Below are 17,385 nucleotides of genomic sequence, written 5' to 3'. Positions count from 1 at the left end.
ATGCTATCTGAAGTGATAGTTTTGAAATTCAAAGTCCTATTGTTCATTGCTCTTGTACTTTGTCCTACAGCCTCTATTTACATTGGTCTATTTACCAGGAGCTCATCTTCATCTCCTCAGCCCACAGAGTCTAGCGGGCTACCCTTGCATTCCTACTCCTTATACAGGGACCTGAAATTTCTCTCAAAGCAAAAGAGCAGATCAATTTACAGGGTTTATATTCTTGTTGCCCTCTCTCATACATCCATACATCACTCTCCTTCATCACCTAATGGCTAGGTCTTGAATATCATTGCTGCATATATTTTGTCCTTTTTTTTTTTAAGGGGAAGAGGTGAACATGCTCCCTGTTATTTCATCTTGTTGGAAGTTAAGTCTCTGGATGGATTTCCTGATCCAAAAAAAAAAAAAAAAAAAGGAACCCTGAGACACAGGATGCTAGTGTTGGAGATGAACAACTCTAGATATCTCTGAAACCTACACGCTGAGGAAGCAATTCTCAGTTTTCTTTCCTAAAGGAGAAGAACTGCTTGTAGGAACTGTGCAAACTGTGCTTGTAGGAACATAACCTGAGGCAAGCATCTGGCAAGATGTACTCACCATCGCTGATTGTCCTGAGACTTCTTAACCTGCATCAGTGTTTAGCATAGTCCAAGAAGACTGTTGTCCTCTCTCCAGTGGAAGTAACTCACACACTAAAGCAATCGCAGTGTCTGGTAAAACCCAGTGCAAAAACTGAGAGGAAAATTTAAGGCAGAATAGGTCCTCAGTTGTTGGTCTGGGCAAGCAAGTAGTGAAATATAAGACTGGAGAGAGGGAATTTATTAACATGGGTACATTCTTATTTTAGCAAAGCCAACTAGAAATGATTCTTAAACACTGCTGGGAAGACTCTGAAGCTTGATGAAAAAAACGGCCACAACAAATGAAGTAGATATGCTTTACCTGCCTTAATATGATTTTAAGATTTATGCAGTTTCAGTGAAGTGAAACTATTAGAACAAATTCAGAATAAATTGATAGTCTGAAAATCCATCAACTGACAATATATTCCAAGGGAGTTCAGAGGACACTCTGGTCCTAACCAATGAGAAATGCACTGGGGCGAGTGAAATCTGTCCTTTGCAGGTTAGGCTGTACTACAGCAAATTTGGCCCTTATGTGTCAGTGGGGACGACTGGCTTTTATGATGGTAGCACGAGGTGGTGTTACCTAGCTGTCAGAGACAGGTAGATGTTATTACTACAATGAGAAACAAGGGAAACTTGGGGAGAGTGGGAATAAGAGTGCCTATCTGTGCTAATTGCTAACAGATCATCATGTCCTGAGGAACAAGACACAGACTACCAACAGGGTGTTTCTTAAATTAGAAAAGGAAAAGAAAATAAACAAAAGGTTTGTAAAGAGGTCTTACATTAGCTATAGTGGAAAATCACAATCCCTTACCTAGTTTCCATATATAAGTCAGATCACAAAGCCAGAACCATTCATTAATTTTAATGCCCAGACCCTGGAGGAATAACTGTAACACAATCAGAATCATATTCAGTAAACATTTCCTGAATAAAGTGTAGTCAGTCACCAGGATAACTGTACACTGGGGAAAGGGGAACACTCAGATTTTGAAGGACAGTTGTATAAGGAATCTTAACAACCACCAAAATCAGGGTCCCTTAAATTAATAGTTTTCCAGTTAAAGTACATTCCAGCACATATGAAAGTCTGATAAAAATGGAATCCTACAGTAAATTCACGGTGACTTTCTAATCCCAAGGTCCATACTTATGCTGAATATATTTAGTAAGTACAGAACTCTCACACTGATTCTCTGATATATGCAATAGGAACAATTATGATGGAATTACTGGAAGACGAGAAATTACCCAACCCCAAATTAAAGGAATATTTCATTCTATGTAGAATTGAAGAGATTAGGACCAACATCAAAGACACTGGTCTCATCTGATTCCCTTTGAATTAAACTGTCTGGTCCCAGCAAACACAAGATGAATCATGGTGGATGAAAGTGGACTTCTAAAAACCTAAAATCATCCCCAGTTTTAGCTGCCATGCAAGATGAGAGATCTTTACTGGAACAGGACAACACAGCTTCTGGTGGGTTCTTCTCAACATCCTTCAGTAAAAAAGAATCAAAAGCAATTTCCCTTTATGTAAGACAGACAGTAATACGTGTTAACTCTTTTGCAAAGGACCATTAATTATCTTGCTCTCTGCCATAATATAATCTCAGGGAACTTGACTATCTTGACATTCTACAGAATAGTACATCGATCCACGATATTGACATTATGTCATCACAACAAACAAAGGAAAGAAACTATTTGCCACTAAGGAGATATCCCAAAGACAGCTCCAGCTGTGGCGGCACTATTTCAGCTCCCCACACAAAAATGAGACTCAAATCTGTCAATGTAAAGACAGTAGACTCTGAACATCCTTACTGTCTTTATCCGGATCTTCAATACTAGAAGAACAATGTAGCAAGCTTCTAAATGAACCTCTCTAAATTCTGAACATACAACAAACACAGTTTACTTCTAAGATGAGCAGAAAGAGAAAAAAATACCAAAAGTATATAAAAAATAGGTGGCTCAAAAGAGGAGGGTTGTAAAGGAATTTATTACCAACAAAGCATTAGATTTCACCTAAGCACAAAGGTTCAGTCCCTTCCCAGCAAGACTTTCGGCCTTTTCAGAGTGAGAGCATACATTTAACAGGATGCAACTGACTAGGGTGAGGCCTAAGATCTTACCTTCTGGCCAAAGGACTTGCTTTTCACAAATGCAATGTAATTTATGTATATCACAGAAACAGAACATATCTGGAAATTCTTGTGAGTTTTAACTAATAGAAAGTTCAGCATATTTGAATCACTTGATGAGACCATTTATAAAAGTTAATATACTATTATGCTGGATATTTAGAAATGAAGTTAAGACCACAGTCTCGCTTTCTACTGGCTTCATCATTTCTGGGAACCACCTCTCAGAGTGGATTTAGAGAAATGGAGCACATGGAAGGAAGCATGACAAGAATGATGAAAATAGTGTAGGTTGAAGATAAAGACAGTCAGGAAGTTTATTCTACTAGCTTTACATTGACACTGCATACTTCATGGAACTCAGTGTTTTGCTTAGCCTAAAGAGAACATGGAACCTAACTTCAACAATGAAAGGGTGGCCCTGTGGTAGAAGGATGTGACTCAGTTTGTAAGGCCAGATGTATAGAAATAGGTCAGAATATTAAATGATTCATTATTATCAGTCCATATAAGAAAAAACTTTCTATTACAGTTATTCAAGATAAGCCAGGAAATGGAATGGGAATTGCATGTTTTTTTTTTTATTGGCAGGATTTAAGAATAGTCTGGATAAACATTTGCTCAAATGTTGCTTGGAATTGAACTTCATGGCCATTGAGTCTATTGTATTCCTATGATTATATGCGTCTTGATTAAAAGTCCCTATAGGACAAGTGTTAGGTCATTTTATATTATAAAGACAATTGCCCAGTTTAAAAACACAGCATGGTAGGTTGACATTTATGGCTACATTGATTCTTCTTGAATCCTCAGGGGCATTGAAGGTTTTCCAAATCTAAATAACTTTCAAAAAAATAAAAAAATAAAAGAGAGAACTCCTAACAGAAGTATGGGGGAAGAAAATGTAATATTCCATTTGGCAATCAAGTCAGCAAAAGCATGGCTCAGCTAGCCATCATACATCATAACAAGCTTAAAAGACAAATATCAACATTAAACAGACAGAACCTCTTTCTGTGGCATTTTACTATATAAGTAGAGCGCCCAAATAATAATCTTGTGATGAGGTTAATGGTTTCCCTATATTTAATTTATAAATGAATTTTTAGGATTTATTCCTGTGAAACAGTTAATTTTATTAAAGGGCATAACTGAACAAAGAACATGATTTTAATATTTTTAATATTTTTAAAATAAAATTGCATCCCTTTGCTTATATTAATTCACTATAAATTCAAAATGCAATCTCAAATCTAAAAAGCAGTGATTTTAATTAGTTCTTTGTGCCCCTGGTTTGTTATGATGGAATTGCTTATGGAGATTAGCCTGATGGAAATAATTATCATTAAGAATTGTATATATTTATATGAAAAGCCAAATATTTAAAATTTCATTTTACTCAAAAAACCCACAAAGAATAACTTACTTCTGCAGCAAAAACAGAAAAGAATAAGTAAACTTAGTGGTGGTAGCCAGTCAAGTGTTATGCTTTCTCTTCTATAAAAGAGGAGAAATTAATAAGGCACAGTCACAGAGTAGACACAAACAGGCTGAATAGTTTTCAAAATACTCATAGTTTCTTAAACATTTGATTTTAATGCTAGCAACAGAAAATCAGGAGATTTCATGTTTTACTACCTGCTTTACACTTAACTTGAAAAATCAAAAGATCTAGCCACATTCAGAATCCACTGGCATTGGCAGCAACTAGCAGTGATTAAATTGTCCCCTCTTCAAAGAGGCCTTACCCCGTGAGTTAGTTTGCATTTGGCCTGGCCTATCTCACTTAAACACATACTTTTTAGCTTTGCCTTGCAACCGCTGAATTTCTGACCATGAACCTAATTCTACACTTAAGTGAAGATGGAGCATCCAGATGGCCTGTAACTCCAACTATGCCACTCTATACAAATCCTTCATTTGTTGGAGTCTAGAGGCAGATATATATGCCTTCTGGAAGTAAGATGAATCTCAGTGATCACCACATGAGCCCTCCTGACTGAGACAGAAGATGCCTGACACAATGTCAGCAAGACTCTTAACCATCTGCCCAGTTGAAAGGCTTTCCATTGACCCTTAGGATACATAAAAATTTCTGTTCTCACGAGTGCAGGGAAAATTATTCGTCCCATCTTACAATCTCTGTACCTGTTAACAACACAATAAATAACTCATAAAATAGAGGCAAGAAAATATTTCAAGAACATTTAGTGAACCGAGTACATGAATTTCCTGAGTCAAAGGACCCCTATATTAGAATATCCTTGATAGGCTTCTGGTATTTTTGATGATTCTATTTGAAATGTTAAGTTATCCTCTGTTGCCTTTATTTACTACTCAGGGACCATGCGCTCCCTCTGTTCCAGCAGTTCCTATAGATGCTTCACTTTAAAATTTACTTGTTTCCTCCCTGTTTGCTCATCTACTTATACTATGGCGGAAGGACCAGAGTGACCACTGTTGGTCACTCCACTGGCTTTCCTCAGCAAGTGTGGGGTAACCTCTCCTGCCTCAGGCCTCTGTTCTGAATGGAAGCATGCTGTATTTCTCTTTGTGAATAGGTTGAGCTATTCTTACAAGTGCACTACTTTTCTGCTTGGCAAGCAAAGACCATGTAAGCAGATTAAGGACTCTTCTCAATGAATCAGAAAGAGCCAGAGAAGACATTTCCCCAGGAGCAGGGAATTTTAGGGTATTTCATTGTTCTACAGAGTTGCTTTCCTATTATTTCTCCCTTTCCTGGAAACAGACCAGCCTCCAGCCCCTCCCCACCCCCCCCACACACACTTTATTTACAGAGTTCATATATCTGTTAAATCCTAATAGTAAATGCCACAGCCAGCCCCCCATGCTCCAGAACTGAGGACCAGTCCAGCTGGGTTGGCAACCCTTCAATTAATTATGCTGCTAATTGCCACACAGACTGCTCATTCATTTAACATCATTCAACAAATATTTCTAGCTCTTGTTGATAATGATCTTGGAGTTTTTCCAAGGCTCTATGGGGAAGACTGGTACTCACTTCTTCAGTGACCCATTCCAAAGGTCTCTATTTGTTTGTGATTTTCTTGGCTCTATTTTCTCTGTCAAACTAGGCTACTTCATAGTTTTTGAAAATTCCTTGAAATTTCTGATGTGCTGATAAAACCTTCTGTTTTCCAGGCTGCTAAGGATTTCATCTCATTCTTATACTCCTTTAGTCATTTCCTGAGACTTGTTCAGTCCATCGTGGTATAGAAGCCATGTGCCTAATTTTTTATTCATTACTTACTTTACTAGAATTCTCTGAGTACATTTATGAGAAGTATATGTTGATTGCTGTATTTTAGCATCATTTCACATAAACAACAGTTGGGTATAAAAATATGTTCTCACAATCTTTCCACTTCAACATGCTATTAAGTGTTGTCTCACAGCTGTCACAGTTGTCTGATATTTGGAGTCACACCATGTGGTGACACAGATCTCACTGAAGCTGCTGATTTCATTCTGCTTGGATACTTATTCTATTTTTTCCATTAAACATGACTATATATACATATATATATGTGCATATGTGTGTACATATATACATCATCTCAATGTGACTCTCATCACACTTCATCGTGTCTCATATCATTTTTCAATCATAACATTCATTTATCTCCTCTCTTCCACATACTTCTTCATATTGTCTAATCTCTCCCCTTTCTTCCAAGAAATTTCTACTGTCAAGTAAAACTCTACAATGAAAAATGAACCATTCTAAATCTCCTATCACTTCACCTCCATGCCAAATTTGAAACATAGTTCTACCCTTAGAATATCCTTCCCTGCATTTCTTCCAGATACTCAGAGGGTGGGGTCAAGATCTTCCATATGTCATTTAAAGGCTCAGTTTTTCAACTACATCCTGGCAATTACCATCTGTCTAATCTCCTGGTTATGATGTCTCCTTGTAGAAAAGTAGGTGCAGAACATTCCCTAAATTACAGGTATCATTTGCATCCTCTTAGTGTATTCCTCTTCTGTTCGCAGTATTATTGTCTTCTTACTTTCCAAACTCTATTAGACAATATCATCCTCTAGCATGGCATTATTTTACCATTTATGCCTTGAGCACTCACAAGATCCTGTCTTCAACCTAGTTCACTCTTACCATTCCTAGATCCAATTGCCTACTACTTTAACATATTTGTAACCCCAAAAGAGCCCTTTTGAAAATACATGTTATCACCACTGAAAGTCCTTATATTTGTGTTACAGTCTTAATCACTGTGATTAAAGTAAGTCATATAGATGATAAGATCATTTATAATGTAGCCTCTGCTGCACTTTCATCCTCATCAACTCACCTTTGATTTTCTAGACTATAAAATATGTTTTTCAGTTGCTTGAATGTATCACTCTCTCTTTCAGCTTTGAGACTTTACCTAAGTTGCTACTTCTACATGGATAATATTCCTTTTCACTTGCTTTTTATTCATCTATCTAATGTCTATATAGTCCTCAAATTTGTTAAAATATCCTTTTTCTGGAAAATCAATCCTGATCCCTTAAGACAACTGAAGTGTACCTTTTATAAGTTTGTCACTTTTGTCACCACACCTTCCTTAGCTTTATGCTATTGTATGTGATTTGCCTGTCCTACAAGGAAGACTCAACACTGTGAGAACAAGGACCGTATTATGGGGTCATTCTCCCCAAAAGAGTCATACAGGCTTCTCGCAACAAGCCTCTTTCAATAAGTGCCACCTTGCTATAGAGAACTAAGGTCAATCAAGGTCCTGTGGGATTTGGGAAGTCTGTTAATATAACTTAAGGAATGCAAATTATTTTAAGTTAAAAGCAATGAAGACCCTAGAGGCTGAGAAAAGTTGTATCTTTGTTTCAATGCTTTACTCTTTTTCCTAACTGAAGAAGCAATCAGTGCTTCCCTTTTTATGACTTAGAAGAATATGGTTTAGTGGCTATCATCCAGATATACATTTACCAGCGAACATATCTTCCCTGAGAATCTTGTCCTTTACTTTCAGAGTAAAAGATGAAGTTATTTCCTCCTTTTCACATGAAGTCTCACCCTTCACCCTCCTTCACACTGTGTGTCATTTAACACAGATATCTACATTTATATTTGTATTTACATCTGTATCTATGTCTATCCATATCTATCTATATTTATACCTGGTTGATCCCATTTTACTTCAGATTTGACAACTAGGTAAATTCTCCACATATGTTATTGAATTGATTTCTCCTTTGGTAACCCATCTGATGCTATTTTGATTACTCATCCAGCATGACAGGTATAAGATTTTCTCCAAATAGTTTTAATAATGTACATTTTTTTCCTTGATGAGCATCATAACTGAGAGGTATAAAATAATTTTCATATAATGCATAAATTTATTATGACTATTAAATAAATCTTTCCTAGGACTTGCTAAACCTTTAAAATAAGATCATAACCCTCATTTATTTTAGTGAATTTCTCTTCCATCATTATTTTGGTGATTTCTCCTCCCTGGCTGGTTCTGGTTTTTACTTTTGGAATTGTTAATACACAAAATATACCTCCTTTCTATTCTTCATCCACTTAATGTCAGTATGCATTTCCTCCAAGCCCTGAAAGACTTTCTTAAAATTTCCTTCTACTTGAATGATTTAATGTTGAGTGGGAGCCTATCTTCAGTTCATGTCTTTAATGGTATTTTAAAATACCAGTGGTAACCAGCACTTCTCCAAAGACAACATACAGATGGCCAACAGGCACATGAAAAAATGTTCATCATCACTTATCAGGGAAATGCAAATCAAAATGACATGAGATTATCTTGCACATCAGTGAGAATGGCCCATATTTAAAAAAAAAAAAAAACAGAAACAACAAGTGCTGGTGAGGGTGTGGAGAAAAAGGAACCCTCTTACACTGCTGGTGGCAATGTAGACTAGTCCAGCCCCTGCTGAAAGTAGTATGGAGATTTCTCAAAAGACTGAAAATAGATCTTCCATATGACCTGAAATTCTACTCACAGTTATCTACCAAAAAGATTTTAAAAAATGCTAATTTAAAAGGAAACCTACACTGGTTACAAAAGCCAAGCTATATGAACCCTTATGTGCCCCCAAGCAGGTAAGTGGATCAAGAAAACAGAATATTATTCATCAATCAAAAAGATAAAAGCATGCCATTAACAGCAACATACAAGGAGGTGGAAGGGAATATGCTAAGTTAAATAAGCCAATAAAGATAAATATTAGATGGTGTCACTTATATGTGGAATATAGAGGAACCAAACAAAAGGGTCAAAGACAGACACTAAAACCAACTTGGGCTTTGGGAAGAAGATAACCTGGTTCTGGCCCTTTCTCTTTACCATCAGTTGCAGCCTCTTTACCTCTCCTCAATCAAATTGAATAGGATAAAAGAGGAAATCAAAACTGAATTTTCATAGTCTCTAGAAGGAAATAAAAAGAATTTTCAAAAGCTATAGGACAAAGTGACTATTTGACTCAGAAACATTTATAATTTCAAATGTTTATATTATTATAGATAAAAGATGAGAAAAGAAAGGGACTCAGTCCTAATCTCATTAGAAAAATAGCAACACATGGATCAAGAAGATGTGGTACATATATACAATGGAATATTACTCAGCATTCAAAATAGATAAACACATGCAATTTGCAGCAACATGGATGGAGCTGGAAGGGATCATGCTCAGTGAAATAAGCCAGAAAGAAAAAGAAAAATACCGGATGGTCTCACTCATAGCAGGAATCTAGAAAACCTAAATAAGGGACCAGGAAAAAGAATAACTCTAAGAAAGAAAAAATGAAAATCAACAAACAACTATGAACCAGAGACACACTATGGGGGAAGGGGGTGGAGAAAGGAGGGATTGGGGTCAAAATAAGGGGGTTGCAATTGTATGGGGAATATAAAAATAAAATTTTAAAAAATAGCAACACAATAAGCTAATGTAAACAGAGGGAGGAAATTAATAAAAAGAAAAAAAGAAAGCTTACCAGAGATTTGACGCATCCAGAGGAGAATGGGGAGGGAGTGGGAGACAGGTGAGAAGGGAGAAGAGGTACAATGGACTATGGTGCAGGACAACAGGGCTTTGGTGGTGTGAGAGTAATGATGATCACACTTGAGGGAAGAAATCCTATACCAACAAAATATTCACAGGGATGCAAAACAATTTCATTAAATTAAAATAAAAAAAACAGAAAGAAAAAAAGATGTGGTATATACACAGAATGGAATACTATTCAGCCAGAAGGAATGATGAAATGTTTCCATTTACAACAAAATGAAAGGAGTTTGAGGGAATTGTGTATAGTAAAGCAAGTCAGAATGACAGAGATGAATATTGGGCATCTACATAGCAGACAATTCCACGAAACAAAATACTATTAAAAATGTGCAGACACTGGGCCTCCCCCGGTGGCACAGGCGGTTGAGCGCAGTGCTGTCTGTCCATAGCCTCTGCAGTGCCGGTTTGATCCTGGCGGGAGAGGGTCCCACATGGCGCGGCAGACCTCTCCTGTCCTGCCCGCTGCTCCCCTCAGCAGTGTATTTCAGTCAGTCTGCCTGTTCTGTTCCCTGCTCTGTCTCTGGTGAATCCTCTCAACCTCCTGCGCATCTGGCCTGTACCCTGGTTCTTGTATAAATAAATAAATAAAATCTTTAAAAAAAAATGTGCAGACACTAACAAGCAAAGGGAGATTTCTGAGGTTAAGAGGGAGGGAGAAAGGATCAAAGGGGTATAAGTGATGGTGGTGGGAAAAACAATAAAGTAGGAAGGTTAAAGCCCACTAAATTACATTTAACCATTTGTGGGCTATAAATTTAACCAGATTGCACTGTCTATAAACAATATGCCTGACTTCACATCAAACCTTTTTCTGACTGTCTACTCTGGCTCCATGGATACCATATCCGAGTCTCATACTTGATCAAAATACCAATTAGAGACTTTTTTCTAACACTTTATTCTATTTAATTTCATAAGCAGTATTTGTTAGATTTTTTAGATTGTATCTGTTCTTTGCCAGATACTGTCTTTGTGCTTATATTTTTTCTCAATTTTGTACCTGTATAGAAGGGATTGTAACTGAAATGGGTTCAGTTTGGACTGTCTTTAAATTTTATAATCTCAGACTCAGGTAGGATATTGAGGCTCACTCTTCCGTAAGAAGCAGGAAATAGCAAATGAGAATATTGCCCGTGTGCCTTAGGGTCATGTCTGAGTTTGTAGTAGAACTAGAAGTCAGCTAAACCAGTGCCTGCCTTCATTGCTGGTACTATCGTTGCTAGGACAAGGTCAATAACAGATGTCACAACTGGATTCTCTACCTTGTATATCTGGGACTTTGAGTTTTTGTCAAAGTTAAGAACAAAGCTCATTTTTCCCCAATGCCAACCTGTCCAAGTTCAAGAACACCTGCTATTCTTGGAAGATGGGTTCCTTTAAGGGAGTGCTTCAACATATTCCTCAGCCAAACTTCCAAAACTGAAACCCACTGACCAATAAATTCTCCTCTTCATTTTTTTTAAAGGTTTATTTATCTTTATACAAGAGCTGGGGTACAGGCCAGAGGCATAGGAGGGTGAGAGGATTCACCAGAGACAGAGTAGGGAGCAGAACAGGCAGACTGACGAAGAAATACATTGCTGAGGGGAGCAGTTGGGCGTGGCAGGAGAGGTCTGCAGCGCCATGTGGGAATCTCCCTGGAGAGCTGGGAATCGAACCCGGGCTGCAAAGGCTGTGGACAGCTTCACAGTGCTGCACTCAACCCACTGCGCCATTGGGGAGGCCCAAATTCTCCTCTTCAAATAAGATTTCTGACATAATGATGATAATGATTAGTAATTTTTGAGCTTGGTAAAGACTTTTCTCTAGTCATTTTTTTTTAAGATATATTTATTCATGCATACAAGAACCGGGGTACAGGCCAGATGTGCAGGAGGGTGAGAGGATTCACCAGAGAGAGAGCAGGGAGCAGAACAGGCAGACTGACCAAAATACACTGCAGATGGGAGCAGTGGGGGAGACAGGAGAGGTCTGCTGTGCCATGTGGATACCTCTGTGGCAGGCTGGGATCGAACCTGCGCTGCAGAAGCTGTGCTCAACCACCTGCACCATCAGGGAGGCCCTCTCTAGTCAATCTTGATCACATTAATGGGAATATAGACATCCATATTTACCCAAATGTTCTTTACAAACCTCTCATGCTAATAGCTTGATTTAATTTGTGACGTGCCACAAGTTATGTGATCTATATTGTGATGATTATTCATCCAAACAGAAATACCTTTACACTATGGCTCCCCCTTCTGGTTCTGCAGGAGTAATCTGCCCATCTACAAGTTCTCTCCTCTAGTATTCTGATAAGGCTTGAGGAAAGCTGAGAAATTCTCAGCTGGAGCTAGATGCCACTCTATTAACTGGCTAATTCAAATTCCTAAGACACTTACAGCATTTCTTCGGAAACCGTCAGCAGGAATTCAAGTACAACAGCTGCACATGGGGAAAACTCTTGCAGCCTAAGCCCAAGAATATAAAGGAACTGCCTTTGTCCGGATTCTTTGGTCTACAGGGAAACACAACCCAGTGCACTGGGAGAGTGCGTGTCCACAACACAGACAGAAGGGTATTCACTACCTACCTGTAAGTATGCTGCTCTCAGAGAGCTAGGAAAGGCTTCTGTGAGTTTCTGAGATGAGTAGACACTTCTTTGTGACTGCACAAATTTCCAGTGTTTCCTAACAAAATAAAGATGGGAAAATTTAATACTGATTTCCTACTTGCTAATTTCATCTTTTTTGTATTATCCATAATGGTTTGAAAACTACAGTCTGATTGGTATTTTACAATTTGATCAAATTTGACATTATAAAATGTAATCAACAAGAAGGGTCTTTGCCTTATAAAATGACAAAGAACAAAAAGAATAAACATGTTTCTTCCCTCCAGCTTCTGGTCCTCTCACCATACATGTGTTTTGTGTTTGGAAGACTGACCTTTTCTTTCCTTGCTACCTCAGGCTATAGATTCAACTAGTAATAATCGTGTGTGTGTGTGTGTGTGTGTGCGTGTGTGTTTTAATAATCATTTCTATGTATGCATATGCACGTGATTCCATTTGAAATTACTGCCTAAATATCATTAAAGAAATTTTGGAACCATTAATGAAAATGTTTTTCTTGTGCTAAATAAAGAAGGACTTAGTTTAATAAAATAACTTTATTAAGGACAACATGCTTAGTGGTTTCTATTATGTGACTCGGGCACAGTTATCATACATACAACTCTCTCATTCTCACTTTAATTCTGATTCTCCTTTTATTCTATCTGGGACTTGCTGGGCAGCTCCTGCCCTCTTCTGGAACTGCTTATGTGGATCAACTTAAGGGATTATTGATACATTTGTATATGATCTAAGAACATTTGACATTTAAAGAAAAAGGGTGTATTGCTTTAAAAACCCTTGTTAAAAAGTAATTTTTTAAAAAAGCAGTGGAGACGTGACATTTGTCCCTAGCCACTGAGGCTGTCCCAGCCCATGAAAAGTGAAGCTCTCAGCTGGGATGCCTAGGGCACCCACTGGGCCCCTGTCACTTGTAGCAAGCCCCATAGACAGTTCGCCCACCAGCACTAATGTGGCCAGCCTGGCTCTCAGCACTCGTGATTGCAACACACACTTTACCAACCACCAGCAGGGAATTTTAAAGAACAAGATATATTTTTCACAGGTCCTAGGGGTTACATGGAATGCATGAGAACTGCAGAGCATGGGCTCAGGTAGAGAGAGGGAGGAAGCATAGACTTAGAAGCATACCCTTATTAGGGTATGAAGATGGGGTGTCTAGGATTCCATGGATTCACTTTTATTGGTTAATTTAAAGTGTAAGAACATAAATTAGAAAATAGGAAGGGAGAAAGGGGATTACTCAGTTGGTCAATTTTAGGTCACTTAGGGCTTATTATTTATTTATTTTTTTAGAATTTTTTTTTAAAGATTTATTTTCATTTATACATGAACCAGGGTACAGTCCAGATGCGCAGGAGGGTGAGAGGATTCACCAGAGACAGAGCAGGGAACAGAACAGGCAGACTGATGAAATACACTGCTGAGGGGCACAGCGGGCAAGACAGGAGAGGTCTGCTTGCCATGTGGGTTGCTCCAAGGCCAGCGGGAATCAAACCGGCACTGCAGAGGCTGCAGACAGATTCAGAGCACTGCGCTCAACCGCCTGCGCCACCAGTGAGGCCCAACCTAGGGATTTTTAAAAGCGTCCTTTAAAAAGGACTTTTTAACAGGTAAAGGTGGCATGTCTTTATCTAGTTAGTTTGTTACAGTACCATCTTACTGGTGGTACATTTATGAGATGGGTGTCTTTAAAATGGAGGCCTAAGAAGAGCTAAAAAGGAACTTCTCCAAAGAGGAAATGCAAATGGCCAACAGGCATATGAAAAAATGTTCAGCATCACTTGTAATCAGGGAAATGCAAATCAAACTACAATGAGATACCATCTTACACCAGTGAGAATAGCACATATTAAAAAAACTAGCAACAACAAATGTTGGCGAGGATGTGGAGAAAAAGGAACTCTCCTGCAGTGCTGGTGGGAGTGCAAATTGGTTCAACTACTCTGAAAAGCTGTGTGGAGATTCCTCAACCTGCTAAAGACAGAGGTTCCACATGATCCAGCAATTCTACACCTAGGTATCTACCCAAAGGATACAGAAACATTAATTCAAAAAGGCACCTGCACCCCTATATTTATAGCAGCACTATTTACAATAGGTAAGCTATGGAAACAACTCAAATGCCCAAAAATAGATGACTGGATCAAGAAGGTGTGGTCCATATACACAATGGAATATTACTCAGCCATCAAAAAAGATAATTTGCAGCAACATGGATGGAGCTGGAAGGGATCATGCTCAGTGAAATGAGCCAGAAAGAAAAAGAAAGAAAAAGAAAAATACCGGATGGTCTCACCCATAGCAGGAATTTAGAAAACCTAAATAAGGGACCAGGAAACAGGCTAATTATAATAAAGTAAAAATAAAAAGCAACAAGCAACTATAAACCAGAGACACACTACATGGAAGGGGGGAGGAGGGATTTGGGTCAAAATAAGGGGGATGGGAATTGTATGAGGAATATAACCAAGATGAAAATGGATACATTGTGCAAAAATGAAAAATGATGTAAAAAATATATAAAATAAATGTAAATTATCAAAAAAAAATAAAATGGATGCTTAAACACTCAAAAGCTTAGTATCAGTCACTGGCACTACACTGGCTATTGCCTGCCTTAGATTCACAAAGGGCAGAGAAGGCTGTGGGAGTAGTCACCCAATGCACATGGTATTTCCTTCTGTTTTTAGAACTTTTTGTAAAAGTAGTCATAGCAGCCAACCAGGCTATTACTAGTATCCATTACACTGGCTCTACACTTTAAAAAACAGTATCAAATTTTCTTTGCGTATCCTCCATCCCCAATTCTAGTGCATACTGTTAAAGGGAGACTCCATTTTGGCCAATCAGTACTGAATCTCCCCACCCTAATGAATGAGACCTTGATGACTAATCCCTCATGCTGATCTAATCAGTAAATCCATGATTTACTGGAAATGACCAGAGAGATGATCTGAACGAGGTTTCTCCTCTTATGCTGGTCTGAACTTAGAAGGCGACTACATTGTCAGCACCTGGAATCTGAGAAAAGGACAACACAGAACTGAGAATGAGAAGTCAACTAAATCTCTTGGGGCCTTAATTAATCTACACTTAAAGAGTTGATATTTTCAGCTACATGAAAAATACTACCTTTTAATTTTGTAAATTCTGCTATGGAAAGTTCCAACTAATAAAAAGTATATATACAGATACACACACACACACACACACACAGAGCTATGTTTGAATTTCAAAACAAAAGAATCACAATATGTCACAAGAGACCTCCACATAAGCCAGTGCTGTGTGTAGTTAATTATCTTGATCTTGGTAACCATCCCACAAAGTAGACACATACCAAATTATTACATTATACACTGTAAGTATATACAATTATATTTGTCAACTATTCTTCAATGTTAAAAAAAAATAAAAAGGACCTTGAATATGCCAGTAAATTTTCCTGTTTAAAACCTCATGTTTTAAACATATTTTATTATCTTTAAAACTCTCAGTTATAAGGTTATTTGTTAGTATTTTAAGAATTGTCTCTGTATTTGCTCTGGGATAAGTTTCCATACTGATATCTCCTGCCTTTTTTATTTTTTTTTTTTATTTTTATTTTTTTTTTTTTTTTAGCCAGGCTTTTATATCAGCTTTATTTATAATCACCAGACTAGAAACAATATGAAAGGTTCTCAACAGAAATAAGTAGAAAATATAAACATAACATTCACAACAAGGACTACTAATTTGAAATTTAAAATTCTACTATAATCAGTCCTTTAGCATCATTGTTGTGTGCAAAAATTTTCTTCCAGTCAGTGGGGCTTCTCTTTGTTTTGGTTATTGTGTCTTTTGTTGTCCTGAAGCTCTTTAATTTGATGTAGTCCCAGCTGTTTATCTTGGCCTTCACTATCACTGCTTTGGGTGGTGTGTCTCTAAAGATGTCTTTTTTTTTTTTTTTTTTTTTTTTTTTTTTAATAAATTTTATTGTTATATTCCCCATACAATTGCAGCCCCCCCATTCTGACCCCAATCCCTCCCCTCCCACCCCGCCCCCCTAAAAGTGTCTCTGGTTCATAGTTTTTTGTTGATTTTGATTTTCACTTTCTTGTAGTTATTCATTTTCCTGGTCCCTTATTTAAGTTTTCTAGATCCCTGCTATGAGTGAGACCATCCGGTATTTTTCTTTTTCTTTTTGGCTTATTTCGCTGAGCATGATCCCTTCCAGCGCCATCCATGTTGCTGCAAATTGCATGTGTTTATCTTTTTTGAATGCTGAGTAATATTCCATGGTATATATGTACCACATCTTCTTGATCCAGTCATCTATTTTTGGGCATTTGGGTTGTTTCCAAAGCTTAGCTATTGTAAATAGTGCTGCTATAAACATAGGGGTGCAGGTGTTCTTTGGAATTGATGTTTCTGTGTCCTTTGGGTAAATACCTAGGAGTGGAATTGCTGGATCATATGGAAGCTCTATGTTTAGTAGGTCCAGAAATCTCCATACAGCTTTCCACAGTGGTTGGACCAGTTTGCACTCCCACCAACAGTGCAGAAGAGTTCCTTTTTCTCCACATCCTCGCCAACATTTGTTGTTGCTAGTTTTTTTAATATGTGCCATTCTCACTGGTGTAAGATGGTATCTCATGGTAGTTTTGATTTGCATTTCCCTGATGACAAGTGATGTTGAACATTTTTTCATATGCCTGTTGGCCATTTGCATTTCCTCTTCAGAGAAGTTTCTTTTAAGCTCTTCTGCCCATTTTTTGACTGGATTATTTTCTTTGTTGTTGTTGAGTCTCATCAGCTCTTTGCAGATTTTTGTGATCAGTCCTTTATCATTAGTGTTGGGTGCAAAAATGTTCTCCCAGTTGGTGGGGTTTCTCTTTGTTTTTGTTATTGTCTCTTTTGCT

General features: G+C 37.8%; 1 long non-coding RNA gene across 2 annotated transcripts in view; it reads right to left on the bottom strand.

Moving 5' to 3' along the window:
- Positions 1-17,385, bottom strand: part of LOC119232595 (uncharacterized) — a 122,762-nt gene that overhangs the window by 90,888 nt on the left and 14,489 nt on the right. For both annotated transcript variants that reach the window (XR_005122160.2, XR_005121980.2), the window contains exon 2: positions 12,440-12,536. This is a non-coding gene — a long non-coding RNA (uncharacterized LOC119232595). The remainder of the gene's footprint in view (positions 1-12,439; positions 12,537-17,385) is intronic.

This window comes from Talpa occidentalis, unplaced genomic scaffold, assembly GCF_014898055.3.
Source record: "Talpa occidentalis isolate TD23 unplaced genomic scaffold, MPIMG_talOcc4v2.1 talOcc4.7, whole genome shotgun sequence".
Classification (NCBI taxonomy): Eukaryota; Metazoa; Chordata; class Mammalia; order Eulipotyphla; family Talpidae; genus Talpa; species Talpa occidentalis.
This window is presented reverse-complemented; position numbering and strand designations above follow the sequence as displayed.